Source organism: Dipteris shenzhenensis, chromosome 26 (assembly GCF_047967505.1).
Source record: "Dipteris shenzhenensis isolate YYH24624 ecotype China chromosome 26, Dip_SZ_1.0, whole genome shotgun sequence".
In the NCBI taxonomy this organism is placed as follows: domain Eukaryota; kingdom Viridiplantae; phylum Streptophyta; class Polypodiopsida; order Gleicheniales; family Dipteridaceae; genus Dipteris; species Dipteris shenzhenensis.
Genome location: NC_141621.1, coordinates 36508850 through 36526838, shown reverse-complemented (window position 1 = coordinate 36526838; position 17989 = coordinate 36508850). Strand labels below are relative to the sequence as shown.

The window sequence follows — 17989 nt, the reverse complement described above, 5'->3', positions numbered from 1 at the left end:
GTTGCCTTCAACCTCATCAGTGGAGAGATTGTCCACGTAATAAAGATCGTCGGATGGCTGAGATGGTGATCTCAGAGTGCGACGTGGAGATGCAGGGAAGTCCCAGAGCGGAAGAGATGCAGATTCAGCTAGCGGGATCTTCTCAGAGGTTAGTACCTTGTTTGTTCTGTGTGTCTGTTACTAAGTTAGTGACGAGTGCACCTGATAACATCCTATCTAAGCCCGCAGCAACGGGGTATACAGCCTTCAATGATACGGAGTTAATTAAAATGAAAGGGCAAGTGGCCAGTCATGATGTCATTGTGTTGTTTGACTCAGCGTCAACTCACAATGTGATTAACTCCAAGCTCGTGAAGAGGCTGAAATTAAAGACAAGTCCATCTGACTATGCGTACACAGTCAGGATGGCAGATGGAAGTTCAACTGAAGTATGGGACCAAAGGGTTACCCAGTTGGAACTTCGGATTCAGGACTATGCTGAGAAGCTTGATTTTGAAATGACTAAGCTTGCTCATGCGGATATAGCCCTGGGAATGGCGTGGCATTCTAGGAAGAATCCAGCCATTGATTGGAAAAAGCACGTATATCAATTCAAGATGAATGATGTGCTTTATGTCTTGCGAGGTGAAAAAGATATACCTCAGGGACCGTTGGTTTCCGTGATGGAAATCAGAAAGGCTCAAGTAGAGTTTTTATACCTTTGCACCGCATCGGTAGAGTCGGTGAATGATTCTTCGACTAGCACTGATGTTACGCAAAGTGATGAGATGGCCAAGCTGGCTAATCTTATAACAGAGGAGTTCTCTGAATGCTTTAGGGATGAACTACCTTATGGGTTACCTCCAGAGCGGAATGTTCAGCATAAGATTGAACTGATCCCGGGGGCAGAACCTGTAAATAGACCTCCCTATAGAATGAGCTTTACTGAAGAAGCGGAGGTGCGTAGGCAACTGGAAGAATACCTCAAGTTGGGGCAGATTCAACCAAGTTTCTCACCTTTTGCTTCACCAGTGATATTAAAGAGGAAAAAGGATGATACGTTTCGCCTCTGTATAGATTACAGAGCATTGAATAATATCACTGTTAAGCACAGGTATCCGATGGCTCGGATTGATGATTTGCTAGATGCATTACATGGAGCCGTGATTTTCAGCAAGATAGATCTTAAGTGCGGCTATCATCAGATCCGGATTAGAGCCGAGGATGTGCATAAAACCGCTTTTAGGAGCAGGTTTGGTCATTATGAGTTTTTGGTAATGCCCTTCGGACTTACCAATGCTCCAGCGACCTTCGTCATGCTTATGAACGATTTACTACGTCCGTATATCGGAAAGTTCGTAGTACATTTTATTGACGACATTTTGATATTCAGTAAAAGTCTTACTGAACATCGTGAACACTTAAGGATAGTGTTCAGTACTTTGAGGAAAGCCAGTCTTTATGTGAATAAAAAGAAAACTATACTGTGTATGGTTAGGCTTGAGTATCTAGGGTTCATAATTACTCCACAGGGGGTAGAAATGGATCCGAAGAAAGTGGCTGCGATACTAACTTGGCCAATCCCTCAGAGTCTGACCGCGTTGCGATCATTCTTGGGATTTGTCCAGTTTTATAGAAGGCATATCAAAGGATATTCCGGAATAGTATCGCCATTGACTGATCTGACCTCAGATAAAGTACCTTTTATTTGGGGACAGAATCAACAAGAAAGTTTTAACACCATAAAACAAGCTGTGGTCTCAGGACCGGTGTTAAAGATAGTTGATCCCCAGAAACCGTTGTTCCTAGAAACCGATGCAAGTGGCATTGCGGTAGGAGCAGTCCTCCTTCAAGAGGGAAGGCCAGTAGCCTTCGAAAGCAAGAAGCTTTCTCCCTCTCAAAGGAATTGGCCAACTCATGAATTGGAGTTGTATGCAGTTATCCATGCTTTGAAAACATGGAGGCATTATCTGTATGGTTCAGAGTTTTATGTGGATGTGGATCATGATACTCTGAAACATTTCTGTAAACAGCCTGACTTGAGGGGCCGCCAAGCTAGGTGGGCAGAGCTCATGCAGGAGTTTAATTTAACGATTCGGTACCGAAGAGGAAAAGACAATAAGGTAGCTGATGCGTTGTCTCGCATTGTGCACAACCTGAGTTTCACGGTATTAGAGAGTGCTCTAATGACCGAGATTAGAGAAACTCAGAAGGTGGACGAGTTTGTCCAGAGCTTATGGCCTAAGGCTCATGTGTTAAAACCCGGGGAAAATGAAAAGGATGACCTGGCATCCAGAAAAGGCCAAACTTATGCAAGATATACCATAAAGGATGGTATGCTAGTTAGAAATGGCAAGGTAGTAGTACCTGGTCAGAATGATCTCAGGCAGAGAGTCATTCGACAATGCCATGATAGCCCGTGTGCGGGACATCCAGGGGTCGAGAAGACATATGATCTCGTGAAGCGAGATTTTTTTTGGCCAAAGATGAAAAAGCATATTCATGAATATGTGACACGGTGTTTCTCGTGTCAAGTAAGTAAGGCCGAGCGGGTGAAGCCACCCGGACTTTTACAGCCCTTGGAAATACCACTAAGCAAGTGGGAGAGCATTTCCATGGATTTTATTGTAGGGCTACCTGTAAAACAAGGAGGGTATAATTCTATCCTTGTGGTGGTTGATCGTCTAACCAAGATGGCTCACTTCATTCCGACTAGAGAGTCTGTTAGTGCCCCGCAAGTAGCGGATTTGTTTATTAGACATATATTTCGTCTGCATGGATTGCCTAGATCCATAGTGTCAGACAGAGATGTCAGGTTTACCGGTCATTTTTGGACAGCGGTATTTGAGACACTAAGGACTGAGTTGGGAATGAGTAGTGGGGATCATCCTGAGACGGATGGTCAGACGGAGAGAGTCAACCAGATTTTAGAGGATATGCTGAGAGCATATGTGTCATTGAGGCAACATACATGGGACAAGTGGTTGCCATTGTTGGAGTTTGCTTACAATGATAGGAAACATTCATCTACTGGGTTCAGTCCGTTTAAGCTGAACTATGGTTATAGGCCAGCCAATCCAACTATAGTTGGAGTACCTCAGAAAGTGCCTAGTGCCGCGAACTTTGTAGTTCAGATGCGGGAGATGCTAGCACTTGCGAGAGCTAACATCCGCCAGGCTATGGATAGAGCCAAGGTGTATGCGGATGAAAATCGGTCTATAAGAGTATTTGAAGAAGGAGAAAAAGTTTTTCTCAGAATTCCTTCGCACTCGAAGTCGTTGGCTTCAGGAGAGTGTGCTAAGTTATCACCTCGATACTGTGGGCCGTGGTTAATTCTAAAGAGAATAGGCAGTGTAGCCTATAAATTAGAATTGCCACAGGGGTGTAAGGTGCACCCGGTTTTTCATGTTTCACGTTTAAAGAAATTTTTACATACTGGTGACTCACTAATCGAAGGTGTGGTTTTGTTTCAGGAGATAGAGGATATTGCAAGGCGCAAACCAACAAGAATCCTGGACCGAGGAACAATGCAAATACGAAATCGGAAGATACCCACGGTGTTGGTTGCATGGCATGGTCAGCCTCTATCCGAAGCTACCTGGGAATCCGTATATCAGTTGCGGAGAGTATTTCCAGACTTTATCATCGAGGACGCTGATGTCTGAAGAGGGAAGGAATGTTACGCTCTAGCCGAGGTAGCATGACCTCGGAAGAATCAGTCGACATTTCCCTTATAGGATCTATCTTTGTAATATATGTGTTTGCGCTTTATGTAAATGATCGGGAGGGGTTAATGTCAAGGTCCTAGGTGAGGGCTGATAGCACCAGACTAGATAGATCTGAGACCAGGGGCCTAGTGCAAAGAATGTGCCTAGGGGCAAGGAATTAAATGCATCCCAAGAGAGGGGTGAAATGTTGCATTAGAAAGGCCCTATATGGATGACATGTGGCATCTAGATCTATCTAGGGAATTGGGGTCTGTCAAGGCTTGTGAGAGAAGGGAAGAATTGGGGATATACGTGATTTTGATACAGCTCTCTCTCCCAAGCTGGGAAGCCTTGGTAGAATTGGCTGGGTGGATAATCATGGTGCTACTCCCGTGATCAGTAAGTAGAAGCGAGATTAGAGAAGTCAGGTTACAGGGGGTACATGCCCCTGAGGGCTTGTCACATAGGATTGAGAGCACGATCGGAGTCAAGCAAGGATGCCCCCTCTCACCAACACTCTTTAGGCTCTATATTGTTGAGATCATGACTTCCATTGATTGCCTAGGAGGAGAGGGGTCTTTGCTTGCTAATATGATGATACAGATTCTATTGTACGCAGATGACATAGTCCTCATTTCCTCTTTAGCAGCAAGCCTATAGAGACACCTAGAGGACCTAGGCGTGTTTTTCGGGGAGAGAGACCCGACAATCAATATATACCTAGATGAATCCAAGAACATTCCCAAACTCATCCTCTAAAAACACAACATAGTGCAGTTTCAATCTCACGATAGTCACTCATAAGATTGAAAACCATAAACTCCATCATGCATAGCAGGGACTAGCTACTATGACATCCCCACTGACGTCATCAACGCCCAACAGTGGGTGTAGACCATAGTATGAAAGTATGCTCTCACACATACAAATCCACACACCCACACATACTCGAGCATCCATTTATACAAAGTCTTTGTACTGAGTTTCTGTCGGCACTCCGGAGGTGAAGGGCAAACTCAGCCATGACGAAGGCTAGCACTAAAGGAGAAGGCTAATCAAAAAGTAGTCCAAATCTCTTCATTCAAGCTACAACTGCTTGTGAAGCCTAAACGATTTCATTTTAGTCTCTCCCAAACAAGCATCTAAATCTAAATCTAGCTGATAGGGCAACGCACCATGTAAGATAGAAAGAAGTATCGCAATACCAGCAAGCCGCAACTTGGACGAAAACTTCACAAGGTGAAAATTGCATGTCTGCTACTACAACAGAAGCATATACCTAGATGAATCCAGGAACATGCCCAAACTCATCCTCTAAAAACACAACATAGTGCAGTTTCAATCTCACGATAGTCACTCATAAGATTGAAAACCATAAACTCCATCACGCATAGCAGGGACTAGCTACTATGACATCCCCACTGACGTCATCAGCACCCAACAGTGGGTGTAGACCATAGTATAAAAGTAAGCTCTCACACATACAATCCACACACCCACACATACTTGAGCATCCATTTATACAAAGTCTTCGTACTGAGTTTCTGTCGGCACTCCGGAGGTGAAGGAAAAACTCAGCCATGACCCGACAATCAACATTGGCAAAACCAAGGTTTATGATCTTCAACACCCCACGGATTGTACTTCATTGACGTAGCTTAACTTACCGAGGGAGCCGGTCGAGATCGTGCAGTCATATACCTATCTAGGGGCAGTCTTTACGATGACTCAAGCAACTAGTGCATGCCTCACACGGGGGCAGGGAGCTCTAGCTTGACTAGAGTGACAGTGCTTTCTGCCACACTTCCAAGACCCCTAGCAAAGGGATGGCTATTTGACACACTTGTGAGGCCGACAGCCATGTATGCGGTGCCCTTCTGGGAGAGTGACCCATCAGCGACCAACAAGCGGAGATTCAAGTGGCTACACGTGATTATGGGGTCCAAGATGATTCACAGTAAGCCCTTAGTCCCTCATCATCCTATACACGCAAACACCACTTCATATTGATGCCATCTTCCAAGGAGCGAGCACTGACCACCAGGGGGGATCTTAGCAATCCTCTTTAGTCTTTCACCGGAGCTTAGGCCATATATGCCGGAATAGATGCAGCAGACCTTGGGATATTGAGGCACACTACAAATGCACCACATGTGACAACGTATGGGCGACATTTACTTGAGTTCCGAGCAATCCATAATTTGATCATCTATAAATGGTATCGGCTCGCTTATTTTCCACATGGCGAGGGGACAAGCACAATGGACTACCTATTGGGTCCCTTAACCTTTGCTCTCCCACTCGATGCTGACCACTCATACCTAGCCTTTTGTATCTCTGGAACTAGGCCAACCACAGGGAGGGACCCTCCCATGCCCACTCGTTTCCACATCCACTTTGCCCGTGCCCTTGATCCAGTATATGTGAGCCACTTCGCCCGGGAGCTTCTGGCCCTACTTGGACCTCGCCTAGGCCTCGGACCCCCTTGTCTCAGGGATACAGGATGCTACCACCACACCTTTTACCACGACTCAGTCCACACATGCCACAGTTGGGAAGATGCCTCAAAACCCTTGAGTCCAAATAGATGAGAGCTCACCTCACACGGGAGAGAGCCTTAGGCCACCTGACGTCATCTAAGGTGTAGCGGATCTCACGATGATTGATGCATCATAACAGGCGTGCTTTCCTCACACACAGGATGAATTAGGTGATAAGATCATTTTGAGAGGGAGATTCTACCATTGTGTGGGGACTCCTATCAGAGGGGAAGCCACCCATCCCCAGCACAGATCCAAATGTTTGGCACATATATGTGTGCTCTCTCTATGACGTTCAATGTTGGCGCCATCTGATATGTCCTCTATGCCCAAGCCCGCTACTTGTCATTGTTCACTGCACACAATGTGCGGGCTGCACTCCATCGGCTACATAACAAGACATCACAAGATCATGGGGAACTACAGACTGAGCACTTTGCACAAGGGCAAGAGCTCATGGCTCCAATTCTAGCGTAGATCTTCTGTTGGAGATAAGTGCACACTAAGTGTACTATTTCCTAGTCTAAGTCTAAGTCTAGTCTTTATGTCTTGAGTGTGTGCCATGTGGCACTTCTACAATTATCCCATAAACACTCTTGCATTATGTCTTGTACTTTGGCCCATATATTCAATGGGTCACATCATTCTAATCTATCTGTCTAGCTTGTGTCTTGTCTACACTCTTCTCAAGGTATTTCTTATCTTTCAGTCTTGTCATCTCATTTCCATTTCCAGTTTCTAGTTCTAGTTCTTTTTCCATATTCCAACATGGTATCAGAGCTAGGTTGATCCCTCTTCTCCCTCTTCTCTTCCCTCAAGTCTGCCTTCTCTCAGAACTCTCCCCCGCTGCAGTCTGCCTTTTCTCAGATCTGTGTGTTTCTACTCAAGATCTGCGCCAGATCTGCGCTCCAGATCTGCGCATCATTTCTGCCAGATCTGAGCGCCAGATCTGCGCAGAACCTGCTGTCATCGACAGATCTGCGCACCGCCCCTCTTCTCCACGCTGCTGACCCTGCTGCCGCTGTAGATCTGCTCGCCATTCCTCTTCCAGATCTGCGCACCATTGCGCTGCAGATCTGCGCACCATTGCGCTGTAGATCTGCGCGCCAGATCTGTTGCGCAGTTCCACTCTCTACCAGCTCTGCTCTCCGTACGACCGCCGTACGCCGCCGTACGCCGTCTTCGTCAGCGTCCGTACAGTCCGTACAGTCCGTACGACTGTACGGAATCTGTACCTGCACCCGTTGTCCCAGTTCAGGTGGCCTCTACTGCTGCAGATCTGTCTGCCATTTCTGCCCTGATTTCGTGAGCTGAAGGAGCTGCCCACGACTTTCTGAAGCTGCTGCCCGTACCTTTTCTGTTCGAAATAAAGGAGGAGCTGAAGTTTTTATCTCTGCCCAACCTGCATTCAGTTCTGCATTCAGTTCTTGCTAAGGTACTGTACATTGTCTCTTTCAGTTTGCTGAGCAGTCTTTGTTAATCCTCATATCTGCAAACTGCTGGTTCCTCCTGCTTCGATGGGCTGTCATATGCTATGGCCCTGACAAAGTGGTGAGAGAACTGGCTTCTAGGATCTCTTCTTCTCATTTATTTCTACAATATTGTAAGGGAATAGACACTGCCCTTGCATCCTAGCAAGAGGTAAGACCTTCCCACATGGCATCCTCCTCTCATTCTCTCATGTCTATCGACAAATTCAATGGGTCCAATTTTCATACTTGGCAGATCAAACTCAAGTGCCATCTTATGAAAGAAGGCCTTTGGGACATTGTTCACCGTGATGCCCCCGAAGGTCCATCTGAGCAAATTGTTACTGCCAAGAACGACAAAGCCTATGCTATCATATTGCTTGGCCTTGGAGATGATTACATTCATCACATCTCCGACATACAGTCTGCTCCTCAAGCATGGATCACTCTGGATACTCTTTTTAGAGCCCGATCTAAAAACTCTAAAATTGCACTTATGATCTCATTCTTTGATCTACATATGCAGGAAGGAGCTACTATAGCCTCTCATGTTAATTATCTTCGCAGTCTTATGGTTCAGCTTGCGTCAGTCAAGTCTCCCATCTCCGAAGATATTGCTATTGCCGTGCTTCTCAAAAGCTTACCTGACTCCTATGCTACTCTTGTCACTACCTTCAAGTATCATAATAATCCTTCTCTTGAGGGTATCATCAATGCTCTCCAAGAGGAAGAAAGAACTCAACAACGCAAGGTAACTGACACTGCCTTTTTAGCAAAGAAAGGCAGTTCTAAGGTAAGAAAGCCTTGCACCCATTGTGGCAAGACTAATCATGTGGAGAAGGACTGTTTCAAGGCTCATCCATGCACCATTTGTGGCCGTGATAATCACCGGGAGAGGGACTGCTACTCCAAAACCTCTACATCAGCTCCTGGATCTACTTCAGCCCATGTTGCTGCAACATCTCCATCAGCTGATCCTGCTGTTCCTTCCTTACATGATGAAAAATGGGCTTTCTGATTACTTCTATGTTTTGTCTACCACCTTGACCACCGATGATGTAGGTCAAGGGGTTCTAGTGTCTTGGTCTTTCTATTTGTCTACAGTCAGTCTTCTGTCTATCTAGTCTTGTCTGTCTGTCTATTTGTCTATCAATCTGACTATGTTTTAGATCCATCTTGTCCCTACCCTTGTGGACCCATATGAGGATATCACTTGAGGAGGGGTGTCTCAGGATCTTTTGTCTGCCATGTCTTCTATCCTGTCTATCAGTCTTTATGTCTGTCCTCTAGTCTTGTCTTTCTGTCTTACTCCTAGTGTCCACTTAAGGAGGGTGTTGGAGATAAGTGCACACTAAGTGTACTATTTCCTAGTCTAAGTCTAAGTCTAGTCTTTATGTCTTGAGTGTGTGCCATGTGGCACTTCTACAATTATCCCATAAACACTCTTGCATTATGTCTTGTACTTTGGCCCATATATTCAATGGGTCACATCATTCTAATCTATCTGTCTAGCTTGTGTCTTGTCTACACTCTTCTCAAGGTATTTCTTATCTTTCAGTCTTGTCATCTCATTTCCATTTCCAGTTTCTAGTTCTAGTTCTTTTTCCATATTCCAACATCTTCAACCCCCATCAGATACAGCAGGCAGAGTTCGCCATGATACCTCTCCAAATTTATGCCATTTTTCACACAATGACATTCCTCCATCAAGTTTGGGCCTTACCCCATTGGAGACTACTAAAACTGGCACTAGAGTCATCCAAATGGCTAGCAAAGAGCGGAGCCGATACATAGTATGCACGTATATCGACATGGTTTGCCAATCACGGTATTCAGATGGACCAGCTTTCCGCCTTTCAGTACAACATGGATGCACCGCCTAAGCCGATCCCACGAAAAGAGATTAACCGTATCATATGGTTAGATCTTCTCCAGCTCCATATGTCCCAGACCCCGGGGAGGCAACCAGGAGTTCCCCACCAAGATCCATTTCTATCATGACCACTTCTTGAGGGTATCAGGAGATGTACTCATCATCAAACCCCCGTATCTCGAGGACAGAGGAGTCTCACGCACTGAGGATTGACATTGAACAGATGCGGGTACCCAGAGAGCAGCAAATCTGCAGGTTATGCACATTGGGGGCGGTCGAGACAAAGGAGCATTTCCTATGTGTTTTGCCTACTATGAAATTTGGGGACGATACCACTGCCTCTTTCAAGAGGGGAACAGCTTCGGTCCACTCTCACGATTGATCCACTTCCATACATCAAGCTCTATCTGATTGAGATGCGACAACACAGGGGGACACTATTGCGACATATCAGAGAGCATAGGAGGCGACCGTGCCATAGGATACTGAGGTAGACCGAGTACAATGACATGTCACAAGAGGAGGAGCAGCAGCTAGCTGACATGAGGGCAGTCTAGATCAGTAGAGAGAGCCGACATGTTGTTGCCGAGCCAGGGATGTAGAGACCACACACGACACAGAGGGTGACAAGGGCAGACACGATTGAGGTTCGGCCTATCTCAGCATTCCTCAGAGGAGACCGACAAAGACGAGGTGTCACTCTTGACATAGCCAAAGTTGAGAAGACCACGTACTTTGCCATAGCATGAGACAACTCGACAGATGCAGATCCGGGATATTTTCGCAGCTCACCGAAGAGCCACCACGGTGCCAAGTTTTGGCTTTTGAGTCCTAGCTTTTAGTTTGCATTTGAGTTTTCTTGAGCTCTTGAGCTCTTTAGCTTAGCATACTACTCAGCAAGGGCCCTAGTGCTCACCTTTGCTTCAGCCCATTGAGGCTTGTATGGTGTACTTGTCCCATAGGCCCACAAGGCCTCCCGAGGACGTTAGCATTGCCCTTGCGCAAGGATGACACACACAAATTGAGATATGGTCCAAATTTTTATACAACTAGCTGAGAGTGGGGTTATCATGGCTTGGTATGCACGCATGACCAAGTGGTTTTGTAGTCGAGGCATTCAGAGACTGTCTCCCCCCTTTCAATATAGCCTAGATGCCCCTAATCACTTGCTCCCACAAGATGAGATCAACCGTATTATACAATTTGACCTACTCCCACTCAATACGTCACGGACTTGGGGAGGGCACTAGGGGTTCACCACCAAGATCCGATTCTACCATGATCACTTCCTGAGACTATCAAAGGACGGAGTTATTATCAAACCCCAGTATTTGGAGGATAGACGAGTCTCAAAGGCCCTGAGGATTGACATCCGACAGATGCGGGTCACGTCCCATTAGCTCAGGATTGAGGCAAGGAGAGCCACTAGGATGCCCAGTGAACAACGGATCTATGGACTATACAAGGCGGTGGAGACAGAGGAGCACTTCCTATGTACTTGCCCCGTCGATTATGAGATTCAGGAAGATACCATTGCCTATTCCAAGGGGAGCTTGGCTTTGGGCCTCTCCCCCGTCTGATCCACTTCCAGGACCAAGTCTGCCTTTCTACTTGCCCCGTCGATTATGAGATTCAGAAAGATACCATTGCCTATTCCAGGGGGAGCTTGGCTTTGGGCCTCTCCCCCGTCTGATCCACTTCCAGGACCAAGTCCGCTTTTGATGGAGATGCGGCAGCATGGAGAGACCTATTGCGCTAGATCAAAGAGCAGGAGGAGGCAATGGCACATGAGACTATGACAGATCTGGCTCAATGACATGTCACATATTTTTACACTTTGGAGCCTGCCCCCGGACATGACGAAGTGGAGAAGGAGATAGACGATACGAGGGCCATGCAGCTAGAGATGCAGAGGTGGACCAGAACACGCATGATAGAGGTTCAACCCATCACAGCTCTTCTTGGAGGGGACTGCTCGACCAGAGGAGGGTGACATAGCCCACTGGTTACAGAGATCACGGAGACCGCGTCCCCTGCCACCAAGACAGATGACCCGACAGACACAAATATGAGACATTTTTGCAGCCCATAGGAGAGCCACTGCAACACCTGGCTATGTTTTCAGAGATTGAGCACTAGTTTTGTTTGTTGAGGTTTGAGTTATCTTTTGCTTAGCATAGTACTCAGGAGAGGCTTAGTGAACCCTATGCTTCAGCCCACAATGGCTTGTATGAGTTGCTCTGTGACTATACTTTGTCTCATAGGCCCACGAGGCCTCCCGAAGACGGCAATACATCTCTCTCTCTCTCTCTCTCTCTCTCTCTCTCTCTCTCTCTCTCCCCCCCTCCCTCCCTCAGTGTGCCCTTTACTTCAGCCCTCTGTGGCTTGTATGAGTTTCTTTCCATTTGTTGTAATTTTTTCTTTTTTTTTTGGGGCAAGAACGGCGACGGCGTACCGGGGTGGACACCGACTCTATGCCAATCTTCCGTGCCCACTGCAATATGAAGGAGACGTCCACTTCGAACATCTCAACGCACTTCTAGAGTGGCCAATAGTGTGCCGGATCAAACCTTGCCTCGGGCGGCAATCCAGGCGGCAGTCTGATAACCTAAATCGGCTTCTCCCGCGTGAAGCTCAACTGGAAGTTAACTTCAACACCATGGGCGTGCCAAAGATCTAGTCCCAGTGGACCCATCCAATCATCCATCATGCGTGCGATCTGATTCCCCATCACAGCATCAAATACCTCTAGGGTCCACTTCTCCAGCCCTGTGGAGGCGAACTGGAATCGCCAAATTGAATGTGTCTGGGAGCCCACTACCCTGATTGAACCCCCTTTCTAGGGCTGCAAGATCATGAGTGTCACCTCCAGCTATAGAGGGAAAGAGTCCAAAATCTCCAAGTAATTCCAAGGCCCCAATCTGCAAAAGTCTCTTGGGAGAGGGCACCCAAGCTGAAGTTTGGGAGATGCTAATTGGGAGGACGAGCCCCTTGCCTTTGAATCCCCCTCGGGATGGGAGGGCTGAGAAGGGAGGGAGACAGGCCGTTGAGACTGGGAAGCGAAGGGGGATTCGGTCGTGCCCTTGCCTACTTGCAGGAACGCCAAAGCAGGTCTAAAAGGGGGGTGGGAGTGGGGGGAGTCTGAAGAAGCTGCTATGGAGGGGGAGGCCGAGGCGAAGGGAAGCGAGGGAGGCAGAGAGGCGGGGGGAGGGGGGTAGGTGGTGAGGATGAGTATAACATGAGTGGCGAGGGAGGGAGGAGGGGGAGGGGGGAGCTCAAGAGGAGGGAGAGGGTGTGGAGAGGGAGAGGGGTCCACAGGGGGAGGGGGACAGGAGGGAATAGGGGCAATCACAGGCCCGCCTTGTTGATTAGGCACACCTGGGCTCTGGATCCCCTTCTCCTCAATCGTTGTCGGGTTACCCTCCGCAGCTTCTGCCATTGCAACGTCAAGAGCTCTTGAGGCACGCTGCTGACGCAAGGGTGACTGTGGTCGATGTACCTCCACTAATGGAGGATCACCTGGCTGAACCGTGGCCCCTGCTATTGGGGCAGAGAGGTCTCCAACCAAGGGCTCCTGCGGCTGCTTCTCCGCGGGTGCCTCTCCTCCTGCTCTCTCTCTCTCTCTCCTTGCGTCTAGCCCGTTGTCTGCGGCACTTTAGAGCCAGTTTACTTCATTTCTTTTTCTTTTTTTCCCCCCTGGGTCCACTCTCCCTCTGAAGGTGTCACCCAGGGGGTCTAGGCTAAAGGGGCGTTGGGCTCTGACCACAAGGGAAATTTCAAGATAGATGGCCCATCCGCTTGCAACAAAGACACTGTCCTGGTAAACCGGAGATCTCACTCTCTGATGAATTGTACCCCTCTCGAGGGTCTTGAGGAGGATCAACTCTGGGAGGGACTCTGGGCTCTCAACCACCAATCTGATCTTGGGGACCCCATTGTCTGCTACCACCACTGAAGCTGTCGAATCTGGCGGGGACTCCAGCACCGTGCCAAACGCTCTACCAATGGAGGGAAAGATGGCTCGGTATTCCTTTAGGAGCCCACGAAAGCGGAGCGTCACCAGGAATCCGGAAACATGTGTGTCATGTCCATGTCCTCCACTGTGAAGCCATGGTACCAAGGGACACCAAATGCGAGCCAAGGAGTATGGGGCTCTGCTCCACAAGTGTCAAGGCGGTAGCAAGAGAGCTCCACTGGATGAGGAAGACACCTCTTCCGTAAATGGTGACCTCCTGGATGTGGTCTCCTTGTAGTGTCAAGCTCACCTCACATGTCTCCTTGTGGGAGTGAGGCCTACTATTCTACCCACAACTGCCTTGTCATGAAGTGACTGGACTGCATGCTGCACCTGTTGCTTGTCGGCGGCTGGAGAAAGGATAACCTTAACGACTGTGGGATTCGAGGGTGCTGCCATAGAGCTCCTCTGGTCAAACCAAGGGTCACCACCAAGATTTTCTTTCTTCGAACAAGCACCAAAACTCCCGCTGCGAGGAAGGGAAAAAACCAAAAGCCTCCTGGACGGTGGGCAGAGAAGCTGCCTCACCCCAAGAAAGGCTAGGGAGAGCCCTTGAAGAAAGAGGCGGGGCGTGAAAGGGGAAAAAGGAAAAGCTCCAAAAGAGAGCAGGCAGAGAAGGATGGGGGCGGTAATAGAGAAAGACAAAGGGGACCGAGGGGCGAAGCACGAAGACGGGGGGAGGAGATGGAGGCAAGGGAGACGTGGCATGGGGGGATGGAGGCGGAGGAGAAGGAGGTGGTGGAGGAGGCGGCAAGAAAGAGAGAGAGAGGAGGAGAAGATGGAAGCAGGTGGAGGAGGAGGCCGGAGGAGGCGGCCAGAGGTGGAGTTGGAGGCGGGCGAAGAAGGTGGCGGGAGGGAGAGGTGATGGGAGGGCGAGGGAGACGCAGGCAAAGGAAGAAGGCGGGGAGCGGAGGAGGTGGTGGGAGGCGGAGACGGAGGAGGAGAAGGCGGGAGGTAGAGATGGTGGAAGATGGAGGAGGAGTAGGAGGCGGAGGAGATGGAGGGAGGCAGGGGGGATGGGGGCAGAGAGTCGTATTAGTCAGGAGTTAGCTGACTTGTGGGCACGGGCACTGTGGATCAATGGAGAGTAACGACATGGCACTACTGAGCATGGGACACAGAGTCCACACATGCCACCAAGAGTGACCAAAGCACACACGATCGAGGCCAACCTATCTTTGCAATCCTTAGAGGGGACTGCACGAGAGAAGGAGTCACTCTAGACATAGCCCAAGGAACCACACCCTCCACCATAGCATGAGATAGCTCAAGATCTTTACAACCCACCGGAGCTATTTTTTGATTTTAGCTCCAATCTCTCAGCTCCCTCCATTTGCTGTAGTTTGTTTGTCCCGTAGGCACGTGAGGCCTCCAACGAAGCTCAGCTTCGTTTCATTATTAGGGGATACCTAGAGAGTGTCACCTATGCACACTATGTGATCGACAAGAGGTCAAATCGCAGGAGCACTTTGCATTCAAATGCCCCGTGTACTATGAGATCCGTGGTCGATAACAATGTCTCTTCGGAGACGGTTTTGGGCCCCTCTCCAAGCTCGTGTTCATACCCAAACCAAGGGTGCCTTGCTGCTTTCCTTCATGAGGCACTTCGGCACAAAGAGCACCTACCAAGGGCGTGGTGACAGAGCACAGTCGGGACCCCTCCCAGAGCAAGATTACATATTATTTTTCACTCAGACCTTATGGATCACACGCTCCCTGACGGGAGACGCAGCAAAGACCCAGAGTCTAAGACACACCATACTCAACAGCAGACGGACACGCAGATTACACTTGGCGACCTCGAATCCATGTTCAGACTTGGAGCACGGCCCATAGGAGTTACAGTAGCTCTTGGTTAGGAGCAGGGTCATCGCCAAGAGATCGAGACGGACTACGACCACAGACTTCTGCCAGCACTCCATCACTATATACCTTTGTAAGACTAGAATAAGTCCAATCATACACATTTAGATTTTTTGTTGTTCTAAAGATCAAAAATCTACACAGAAAATAAAAGAGAAAATAAGAGAGAATATGAAAAAGAAGAAAAAAGAGGTAAACAAAAACTTTTAAGAAAAACAAAAGGAAGACATACTTAGCAAGCAAAGCACACTTATGTCGTCATCAATGCCCAAGCATAAGCAGCTATACTGGGTTTCTAAAGACCCGCGGAGTCTCTTGGGCAAACCCAGTGCTTACTAAAATACATCAAATAAACAAAAGAGAAAGAAAATAAGAAATAAAGAAGAAAGGAAGAATATCGCTCTCTCACTCTCACTCTTATTTAAAACATAAAAAGCTAAATGGTCCTTTACACTTATGTATTGTTTCCTACAAAGAGTCAAAAATACATTTCTAACTTAGAAAGCATAAGCATACTCAAACAAACTCTCTTTTGAAACTAAAAGAAAAATGGGCTATTCAGCTTCCCACTTTTTGTTTTCAGCTTATGTTCAATCATTCTAAACATACCTAAGGCCGATACACCATAGATAAAAGACTTCATATCTAAGATTGTGCTCCATCATTGACTATACATCCGCATGACCTCGCCCTCCCCCTGACACCTGCACCATTATGAAACTGCATTGTACTGATGATGATGATGATGATGCCCCTACTCATGATATACGACTGTATTTTTTTTAGGACTTAGCACTCAGCATGGGTGATGATGCTCGCTTAGTAGCGCTCCACCTTCTGCTTGTTGTATCAGGTTTTCTACTAGTCTCATAGACCCATCGGTCTTTCGTAGACTCTCTCTCTCTCTCTCTCTCTCTCTCTCTCTCTCTCTCTCTCTCTCTCTCTCTCTCTCTCTCTCTCTCTCATCACACCTCCGGGTTACACACAACTTCATCTACCACATGCGCTCCGGATCTCCCTCGGTCAGTTTAGGGTCTCGTCACACCGATTACGGATCGAGAGTGGACGCGCAGAGGGTATCCCACGAGAGGACCGCCTTTGCCCACTTTGCGACTTACAGGAGATCGAGTCGGAGGAGCATTTTGCTTTCAGATGTCCTATCTATTATGCCATTCGAGGCCGATACCACTGCCTCTTCCGCAACGGATTCGGCTCCCTCCCACACATGCTACAATTCTCAGATCAGCGGTGCCTAGCCGCTTTCTTACATGAGATGACCCGCCACCGAGATACTTCTCTCCGAGCATGGCGACACGAGCAGCACACACGACGTGAGGACACCCAGTGGCCTATCACTGACTTCTTTCAGTCACAAGATACCTCTTCTCAGTCTAGCCGACGACACGGACGTGAGCGAGAGCCAGAGCCACGACAACTGCGTCAGCGGACAGACTCACACATCCAGGTCCATGACATCTCGTCTCTGCTCTCGGCCCGCCCCAATGGGGTTACCGTTGCCCTCATCCACAGGGCCACCCGCCGCCCCCGACGACCGAGCTCGACTAGGCCGCGTGACGTCAGAGGCCAATCATCTATCGCAGGGTTTTTTCCGACTTCCCATTTGATGGCCCCTCTATGATTAGTCTCTGACGATCACCACCTACACATGTATACTGTATCTCCCCCCTCTGCCCCATTTTGGTGCCCCCCCCTTCTTCTCCTTTGTATCATCTGGAGGTAGACACATATTTTTTGTATCAAGACTAGACACATAGTCCTTCATAACCTCTTTTTTGTAGAAACGGTTGGTTGGCCCGTTTTGAGACCACCACCGTTATGCTCATTGTATCAGTTATCTTTAGTCTCATAGACCTTCATGGTCTCCCGAAGACTTTAATAAACTTTCTTCTTCTTTTCTCTCTCTCTCTCTCTCTCTCTCTCTCTCTCTCTCTCTCTCACATGCATTGAGGATTGCCATTGGACAGATAAAGTCTCCTCCCATCAGCTCAGGATTGAGGCAGGGAGAGCTGCAGGCATACCCAGAGAGCAACGGACTTGTATGCTATGCACGATGGGTCAAGTCGAGACCAAGGAGCACTTTCTTTGTATATGTCCTGCCTACTACGAGATCCGAGGGCACTACCATTGCCTTTTTCAAGAGGGACACGGGTTTGGCCCACTCTCACGACTGATCCACTTCCAAGATCAGGTCTGTATTGGGCTCTACCTAATGGAGATGTGGAGACACAGAGAGACACTACTGCGACGGATCAGAGAGCAGCAGGATGCGACCACCATGTCACAGGACACTAAGGTGGACCGAGCGCAGAGGCAGGTCACCGACTTCTATGCATTTGAGTCAGCTCCAAGGCACTCGGGAGTAGAGGAGGAGGAGCTAGCTGACATGAGAGATAGATGGGTCAGTAGAGGGAGTCGACACGACACCACTACTAGACAAGGGTCACGGGGATCTCACATGTGACAGGAGACCAGAGCACACACGATTGAGGCTAGACCTATCTCAGCTCTTCTCAGAGGCGACC

The 17989-nt window shown here is 48.3% G+C and overlaps 1 protein-coding gene and 1 pseudogene across 1 annotated transcript in view; one reads left to right on the top strand and one right to left on the bottom strand.

The window, feature by feature from the left end:
- The window catches only part of ATCHR12 (SNF2/Brahma-type chromatin-remodeling protein CHR12), an 82599-nt gene that overhangs the window by 30457 nt on the left and 34153 nt on the right, over window positions 1–17989 (bottom strand). The gene's annotated exons all lie outside the window — the stretch shown is intronic.
- Window positions 10553–10611, top strand: LOC147885020 (U6 spliceosomal RNA; annotated as a pseudogene).